Here is a 10,021-nt window from a genome sequence, read left to right as displayed (position 1 = left end):
TAATAAGGTAAGTATTATTATCTTTCCTTATTGATTTACTTACCTTATTAACCCTCCTATCCCTATCATGTTCTGAGGCATCAAGGGATCACCAATTTAGTATTGGAGGGCAGCGTGGAGGGTAAAAATCGTAGAGGGAGACCAAGAGATGAATACACTAAACAGATTCAGAAGGATGTAGGTTGCAGTAGGTACTGGGCGATGAAGAAGCTTACACACGATAGAGTAGCATGGAGAGCTGCATCAAACCAGTCTCAGGACTGAAGACCACAACAACAACATGCCTATCAACTGAGATATGGAAAAATACAAACGAAAAGAATAACATCCGCTTCGTTTCTTCGAGATTCGAACCCGGGTTTTCCGATTCTCAGCCCATTACCTTGGCTATTGCGCTATCGGCGCTGTCGGCGAATGGCGTTTACCGTGTGGGTACAGAAGCGGCAGTTGCAAAAGTTTCTGTCCTCGATTTCTGGAAAATTCTGCGTTTGCGGATCCCATACCTGATGATGAAAAATGCTCTATTTACAATTGTCTATCGATCCCGCCAATTTTGAGCCGATTGGTCGTCACAACGTTTATGGGTGATTTTCTTAAAATTGCGGAGGTGTTGACACAAAATAACTTAGAGTCCTTCGTTTTAGGTTGTACATAAGCGACCTGCCAAGTTTGAGCCGAATCGGTTGGCTGCGTCTGAGACCTTCCCCTTGTAAGTCGCTAGCGGGCTGCGTGAGAGGCGGGTGACGTAGACGAACGCTTGGCAAAAGTGTTCATTTCTCACGTGATATACCACTTCGGAGTACTAGCGCTTTTCAGACACTGCTCCAAGTGTCCGAAACACCATCTGACTAGCAACAGGTTATTCCGCAAATATTAAAAGCAGTAACGTCTCTGAGTTGGAAGTCACATTGAATTTGTATACGAGCATCATTTCCCTCTGTGGCGATTATTAAAACGATAGTAGGACCGCGTTCTCAAGTCACTATGCTGTCTCAACAGAGATTTCCGATGGTTGTATCTTAAAGAGTTAACCACGTAGATAGCCGTTTGGTCGCGTGATCCAAGTGTTGAATGATGATCGTTTATTTCGTTTATTATGCGCAGATGAGGAAGACTGTAGTTTAGAATCATTATTGAATCATTGTTAAAAGGCCCGCGGGCAGTGTATCAATTTGATTAATTTAAGTGAAAGTCTCTTTACGTATTATTTATCTCTGTTGTAACTATGTTAAACTACCAAGTGCTTGAGATAGGTTTGGAGTTCTAGAAATGGCTAATGTGAATGCCGATTCTCTTCGCAGAGACAGCCCGATTTGTGAGGAGAATCATGTTGTATAATGTAGATTCCGTCGAAACGTTGGAACACGTGAGGCAATACTGACCCTACGACTTATCTTAGAAGGAAGATTAAGGAAAGGCAAACCTACGTTTCCAGCATTTGTAGACTTAGAGAAAGCTTTTGACAATGTTGATTGGAATACTCTTTTTCAAATTATGAAGGTGGCAGGGGTAAAATACAGGGAGCGAAAGGCTATTTACAATTTGTACACAAACCAGATGGCAGTTATAAGAGACGAGGGGCATGAAAGGGAAGCAGTGGTTGGGAAAGGAGTGAGACAGAGTTGTAACCTATTCCCGATGTTATTCAATCTGTATATTGAGCAAGCAGTGAAGGAAACAAAAGAAAAGTTCGGAGTAGGTATTAAAATCCATGGAGAAGAAATAAAAAGTTTGAGGTTCGCCGATGACATTGTAATTCTGTGAGAGACAGCAAAGGACTTGGAAGAGCAGTTGAACGGAATGGACAGCGTCTTGAAAGGAGGATATAAGATGAACATCAACAAAAGCAAAACGAGGATAATGGAATGTAGTCGAATTAAGTCGGGTGATGCTGAGGGAATTACATTAGGAAATGAGACACTTAAAGTAGTAAAGGAGTTTTGCTATTTCGGGAGCAAAATAACTGATGATGGTCAAAGTAGAGAGGATATAAAATGTAGAATGGCAATGGCAAGGAAATCGTTTCTGAAGAAGAGAAATTTGTTAACATCGAGTATAGATTTAAATGTCAGGAAGTCGTTTCTGAAAGTATTTGTATGGAGTGTAGCCATGTATGGAAGTGAAACGTGGGCGATAAATAGTTTGGACAAGAAGAGAATAGAAGCTTTCGAAACGTGGTGCTACAGAAGAATGCTGAAGATTAAATGGGTAGATCACATAACTAATGAGGAGGTTTTGAATAGAATTGGGGAGAAGAGGAGCTTGTGATACAACTTGTCTAGAAAAAGGGATCGGTTGGTAGGACATGTTCTGAGACATCGAGGGATCACCAATTTAGTATTGGAGGGCAGCATGGAGGGTAAAAATCGAAGATGGAGACCAAGAGATTAATATACTAAGCAGATTCAGAAGGATGTAGGCTGCAGTAGGTACTGGGGGATGAAGAAGCTTGCACAGGATAGGGTAGCATGGAGGGCTCCATCAAACCAGTCTCAGGACTGAAGACCACAACAACAAAAAGAACGTGACTGATGGAAGTATCATTGAAAGCACGTAATGGTAGACGTTCCCCTGATGCCACTGTATTTCGAGCGTTCTCGTCTTGAACAACAGGTGCCAAACACAACTGTAACTATCTACCCCTTCCTATTGTAACTGCTTTTTATTAGTGGACAAAGCACCTGTCAATTACTTTTGAAGGTTACTGCAGATCCGATATTTTTATTCATCATTAAGCAACCCCCTCATCCCAGGCCACCTCAATACGATTACGATCTGGATAGGTACAGTGTGTACGTACGACAGCGAATTAGCAGGGCTATCCTTAAGATGGTGGAATATCGACGTTTGTGGCGCTCGCGGCGTTTCACAAATACGGCGTGGGATGCCCATTGTCACGCTGCTCGCACTGGTAAATGGGGGCAGTGGCAACCTTGCACTCAAATAACTCGCCACTGTCATCCAACCGACACGATTCAGACGCATTTAAGTTTAGGTTTTGAAATTAAAACAAGCATGCTCCGAACTACAAACACGGTCAGGTGGGTGTGACTAACGCCTTTTACAATACTCCGGAGCGTGGCTGCTAATTTCCAAACGCATGGTTTTACAAAAGTCTGCGCACCCGAGGGGTGCTCTCAAGACTTCATTGGAGTGTTCTTCCTCATCCACTCTACAGCCCAGATCCCTCACCTTCCGGAGACGATGGTGATGTTGCTCAAGCAGCAAGATGTTGGCCAGCGGGCTGGTACCACGCGGGCATACAGGCCGTGCCGGTAGGCTGGCGTACGGCCGTCACGCTGAACGGAGATTTCGCTGAAAAGTAAGGTTTTGTAACCAAAACATTAGGGAATAATATGGCGTATTGGAGTCCTCAATGAATCCAACATGCTTTCAGAAAAAGATGTGTTGCATTAGATATTCAGCGCCTGCCATAACATTAGCAAACCTCGATGTTTTTATTTCTTCTCCATATTTTTCGATTTAATATTCTCTTTGATTTACATATCTGCTTTCACTATACTTAGACTGAATGACATTAGGAATAGGCTACCCTCTTGATCAAGGGGGCCGGCCGGAGTGACCATGCGGTTCTAGGCGCTACAGTCTGGAACCGAGCGACCGCTACGGTCGCAGGTTCGAATACTGCCTCGGGCATGGATATGTGTGATGTCCTTAGGTTAGTTCGGTTTAACGAGTTCTAAGTTCTAGGCGACTGATGACCTCAGAAGTTAAGTCCCATAGTGCTCAGAGCCATTTGAACCATTTTTTTTTTTTTTTTTGATCAAGGGGCCCTGGGTTCGATTCCCGGCCAGATTGGGGATTTCCCCTGCACAGGAACTGGGTGTTTGTGTTGTCCTTATCATTTCATCATATTCCTCATCATTCGTGGCAGTGGCTAGATTGGACTGTGAAAAAATTTGGACTGTACCAAATTTGGACTTTGTACGGGTGCTGATGACCGCGCGGTTGAGCGCCCCACATACCGAACATCATCATCATCATCATCGCACATACCCTTAGTCTCGTAACCACAGTCTGTCCTCTATACAACTTGTAGAGAATCTTTCACATTGTAAATTTCATACCTACAATTTCATAATTCGTGGACTGCACATCATGCTATTCCTACACGTTACAGGCCAGTTGTTTGAAGAAGCGGAGCGGGCGCCAGATAGCGTGCCAGGTGTGTTCTGTCGGGTTCAGATCAGGCGAATTTGGTGAGCAACACACCCATATGAATCATGCATGGCAGGGAGGTTCCTTTGACAGGGTATGATCGATTTCCTTCCTCATCCTTCCTTAATCTGTTTGGACCAATGGCCTCGCTGTTTGGTCCCCTCCCCCAAATCAACCAACCAACACCATCATGCTCCTAAAACGACCGCAGAACGATTCTGGCCTCGTGAGAGAGACATTTACCCTGCTGGAAGACTAGGAGATTCCGTCGCCGTCAGAGAAGAGTTGAAACATGCTGGTGGTCCACTGTAAGGTCATGTGGTCCCATGTGGTGACTTCCACTGCTGCCACAGGTGCCGCGAGGTGAATGTCTCCCAAAGGAAAATACTGCCTCGCCACCCTACCCATTGGACGGTGTCCGTGGCTCGGTGAATATTTTGAATAACTGGGCGCCTGGATCAGGGCATACACGTACATGCTCATTGACCTGCTATAAGAAGAAATGTGATTAATCCGACCAGGCGATACATTTCCATGGATCCACGATCCAATGTCAATGATCCCGTGCTTAATGTGCAAATCGCGCTGTCGTGGAAACACGTAGGAAGCCCCTTGTTCAACAATGCACTCTAAACTGTGTAGTCGGAATACTTGTAGCAGCATTGTACTCTGTCGTCAGATCTGTCCCATGTCACGATCCACATTGCTGTACTGAGTGGTCAAGCCTCCAAACATCACTTTCTGTGATGGGATGTGAACGCCCAACAACTTGTCTGCTCCTCGTTTCACCAGCCTTCAACCACGAAAGTACCATGCGAGCAGGCAACCAGCTTCTCTTTTTCCTGGATGCATGCTCTCAGGTGCCAGGCTGTAACAACCTGCCCTTTGTGAAACTCGCCTACGTGAGTGGTTTCTTCCCATTTGTGGCTCATATCGGAACTACAATGATTCCCCATTCGTCTCTGATCCGATTATATACTGAGCCGTGGCGGGACTGGCGCCAGGGATATCTTTGGCTTGGGCACTATCGATTCCCTCTGGCAGAAGTTTGTCTTTGGAGCCTGGGCCGGCTCAGGATATAGGGGGCAGTACCGAGTGGAAAGAAGGACAACAACGTTTCGCACGGCACGCCGAAGTGCGCTTTGTTGTGTTGGCAGAAGAGCCAACACCGTGTTACTAGTGGAGGCCGAAATGCACGCGTTTTAGTTCACGCAGGCTTGCGTGAGGAGGGAAGGACTATACTGACGTGAGGTCTGCAACATGACAAGGAATTAGCATTCAGAAAGTGGACGTAGCTGGTTTGATAGAATATATTCTTGAAGAATATGGCGCCTTGCTAGGTCGTAGCAAATGACGTAGCTGAAGGCTATGCTAAACTGTCGGCTCGGCAAATGACAGCGTGTGTAGACAGTGAACCATCGCTAGCAAAGTCGGCTGTCCAACTGGGGCGAGTGCTAGGGAGTCTCTCTAGACTAGACCTGCCGTGTAGCGGCGCTCAGTCTGCAATCACTGATAGTGGCGAGACGCGGGTGCGACGTATACTAACGGACCGCGGCCGATTTGAAGGCTACCACCTAGCAAGTGTGGTGTCTGGCGGTGACACCACACACGTATTAGCGAGGCGTTGGAGAGACGACAGCGAGCACGGTGTGCCCGAGTACGGACGGCAGTTGGCGCCTGATCGTACTGGGGTCAGCAACAGCGGGCAGGCGCTGTGAAGGATCACGCTGTTACTATCGGACTAAGTAATGTCTGGTGTCTTCGCCTCATCGATCCAGCAGCTGGCATCAAGTTAAGTAATTCAAGTCCTACCAACGATCAGTGAAATACACTCCTGGAAATGGAGAAAAGAACACATTGACACCGGTGTGTCAGACCCACCATACTTGCTCCGGACACTGCGAGAGGGCTGTACAAGCAAAGATCACACGCACGGCACAGCGGACACACCAGGAACCGCGGTGTTGGCCATCGAATGGCGCTAGCTGCGCAGCATTTGTGCACCGCCGCCGTCAGTGTCAGCCAGTTTGCCGTGGCATACGGAGCTCCATCGCAGTCTTTAACACTGGTAGCATGCCGCGACAGCGTGGAAGTGAACCGTATGTGCAGTTGACGGACTTTGAGCGAGGGCGTATAGTGGGCATGCGGGAGGCCGGGTGGACGTACCGCCGAATTGCTCAGCACGTGGGGCGTGAGGTCTCCACAGTACATCGATGTTGTCGCCAGTGGTCGGCGGAAGGTGCACGTGCCCGTCGACCTGGGACCGGACCGCAGCGACGCACGGATGCACGCCAAGACTGTAGGAACCTACGCAGTGCCGTAGGGGACCGCACCGTCACTTCCCAGCAAATTAGGGACACTGTTGCTCCTGGGGTATCGGCGAGGACCATTCGCAACCGTCTCCATGAAGCTGGGCTACGGTCCCGCACACCGTTAGGCCGTCTTCCGCTCACGCCCCAACATCGTGCAGCCCGCCTCCAGTGGTGTCGCGACAGGCGTGAATGGAGGGACGAATGGAGACGTGTCGTCTTCAGCGATGAGAGTCGCTTCCGCCTTGGTGCCAATGATGGTCGTATGCGTGTTTGGCGCCGTGCAGGTGAGCGCCACAATCAGGACTGCATACGACCGAGGCACACAGGGCCAACACCCGGCATCATGGTGTGGGGAGCGATCTCCTACACTGGCCGTACACCACTGGTGATCGTCGAAGGGACACTGAATAGTGCACGGTACATCCAAACCGTCATCGAACCCATCGTTCTACCATTCCTAGACCGGCAAGGGAACTTGCTGTTCCAACAGGACAATGCACGTCCGCATGTATCCCGTGCCAACCAACGTGCTCTAGAAGGTGTAAGTCAACTACCCTGGCCAGCAAGATCTCCGGATCTGTCCCCCATTGAGCATGTTTGGGACTGGATGAAGCGTCGTCTCACGCGGTCTGCACGTCCAGCACGAACGCTGGTCCAACTGAGGCGCCAGGTGGAAATGGCATGGCAAGCCGTTCCACAGGACTACATCCAGCATCTCTACGATCGTCTCCATGGGAGAATAGCAGCCTGCATTGCTGCGAAAGGTGGATATACACTGTACTACTGCCGACATTGTGCATGCTCTGTTGCCTGTGTCTATGTGCCTGTGGTTCTGTCAGTGTGATCATGTGATGTATCTGACCCCAGGAATGTGTCAATAAAGTTTCCCCTTCCTGGGACAATGAATTCACGGTGTTCTTATTTCAATTTCCAGGAGTGTATAATGATGGTTGCTCTTGAGGCAGCAAATCAAGGACTGTGATGTGATATTTCATGCCTTTTACTAAGCGTGTGCTTCGCTCCTTAATAGTATTGTTATTACTTCAGCTGACAAATGTCTAAAACATTGATACGTGTGCGCAGCCTTACCGAACGATCTACAGGGTGTAACAAAAACGCACAGCCAAACTTTCAGGAATCATTCCTCACACACAAATAAAGTAAAGATGTTATGTCGAAATGTGTCCGGAAACGCTTAATTTCCATGTTAGAGCTCATTTTGGTTTAGTCAGTATGTACTGTATTTCCTCGATTCACCGCCAGTTGGCCCAATTGAAGGAAGGTAATGTTGACTTCGGTGCTTGTGTTGACATGCGACTCATTGCTCTATAGTACTAGCATCAAGCACATCAGTACGTAGCATCAACAGTTTAGTGTTCACCATGAACGTGGTTTTGCAGTCAGTGCAATGTTTACAAATGCGGAGTTGGCAGATGCCAATTTGATGTACGGATTAGCACGGGGCAATAGCCGTGGCGCGGTACGTTTGTATCGAGACAAATTTCCAGAACGAAGGTGTCCCGACAGGAAGACGTTCGAAGCAATTGATCGGCGTCTTATGGAGCACGGAACATTCCGGCCTATGACTCGCGACTGGGGAAGACCTAGAACGACGAGGACACCTGCAATGGACGACACAATTCTTCGTGCAGTTGACGATAACCCTAATGTCAGCGTCAGAGAAGTTGCTGCTGTACAAGGTAACGTTGACCACGTCACTGTATGGAGAGTTCTACGGGAGAACCAGTTGTTTCCGTACCATGTACAGCGGGTGCAGGCACCATCAGCAGCTGATTGTCCTCCACGGGTACACTTCTGCGAATGGTTCATCCGACAATGTGTCAATCCTCATTCCAGTGCAAATGTTCTCTTTACGGATGAGGCTTCATTCCAACGTGATCAAATTGTAAATTTTCACAATCAACATGTGTAGGCTGACGAGAATCCGCACGCAATTGTGCAATCACGTCATCAACACAGATTTTCTGTGAACGTTTGGGCAGGCATTGTTGGTGATGTCTTAATTGGGCCCCATGTTCTTCCACCTACGCTCAATTGAGCACGTTATCATGATTTCATACGGGATACTCTACCTGTGCTGCTAGAACATGTGCATTTACAAGTACGACACAACATGTGGTTCATGCACGATGGAGCTCCTGCACATTTCAGTCGAAATGTTCGTACGCTTCTCAACAACAGATTCGGTGACCGATGGATTGGTAGAGGCTGACCAATTCCGTGGCCTCCACGCTCTCCTGACCTCAACCCTCTTGACTTTCAGTTATGAGGGCATTTGAAAGCTCTTGTCTACGCAACCCCGGTACCAAATGTAGAGACTCTTCGTGCTCGTATTGTGGACGGCTGTGATACAATACGCCATTCTCCAGGGCTGCATCAGCGCATCAGGGATTCCATGCGACGGAGGGTGGATCCATGTATCCTCGCTAACGGAGGACATTTTGAACATTTCCTGTAAGAAAGAGTTTGAAGTCACGCTGGTACGTTCCGTTGCTGTGTGTTTCCATTCCATGATTAATGTGATTTGAAGAGAAGTAATAAAATGAGCTCTAACATGGAAAGTAAGTGTTTCCGGACACATGTCCAGATAACATATTTTCTTTCTGTGTGTGTGAGGAATGTTTCCTGAAAGTTTGGCCGTACCTTTTTGTAACACCCTGTATATTCCATGTCTAAAGATTGCCGTGTGGTACCTTACAGGCCTACATAAGGTGCTCCATGTGATGCTTGGGTTTTAATGGCCAGTTCCGTTTGCATCATTCGCTTACGTGGTTCTGCTTAAAGGAATGAAATCAGTTTTATTATTGTCCATTTTATCGAAGTAGTTTTCTGTATAAGTTTGAGTATTAAGGTGAATGAAGGATTGTTTGGTTCCCTGCCGTCGCTTCTGATTTATGTTTCAGAGATTGGCAGCAGTGGGCCACCGAAGTGCAGAGCCTCCCCTTTTAAATTACTAGCGGACGTACAGGCGGTTGATTTCGCCTGAGCTCGCGTGTGCTGTTTGGTTCCGATTTCGGCGTTCTGAACGGGGTGGAAGTACAAACGGAGTCCACATCTTAATTCGAAGATAAGTACTCAGTCGCCTCCACCGTTCGTGGCCAAGTCGCGGCCTCACAATCTCGGGCCTCAGTTGTTGTACAAGTTGCAGTTTTCTAAAATTTGTGGTGGCTCTGCAAGGTTGACCGGGTTGAATGTTTTAAGAATTTTGAGGGATTTCTAGAAGAATGTGTCTTAATTGAAACCTTTTTTTTTTTTAATTGTGGTGCAATTCAGTCTCAATGGCGTATGTCAATTTTGATAGGGAAATAACTGGGTTATTATTGATCAAACTGTCTTTAACCTTGCAAAGTTGTTTGGTAATATCTCGCCCGGGAGGGGCGGTTTTCAATCTATGTGGAAGTAATAGCTGATTTCCTGGTTATTTGATGTAAAGTTTATTTTAAATGATTTACTTGGCCAGAGTGGCGGTTTTTTTAAATTTTTGCAAAGAGATTAATTCGCTTGTGCTT

The sequence above is a fragment of the Schistocerca nitens genome, chromosome 10 (assembly GCF_023898315.1).
Source record: "Schistocerca nitens isolate TAMUIC-IGC-003100 chromosome 10, iqSchNite1.1, whole genome shotgun sequence".
Lineage (NCBI taxonomy): Eukaryota > Metazoa > Arthropoda > Insecta > Orthoptera > Acrididae > Schistocerca > Schistocerca nitens.
This window is presented reverse-complemented; position numbering follows the sequence as displayed.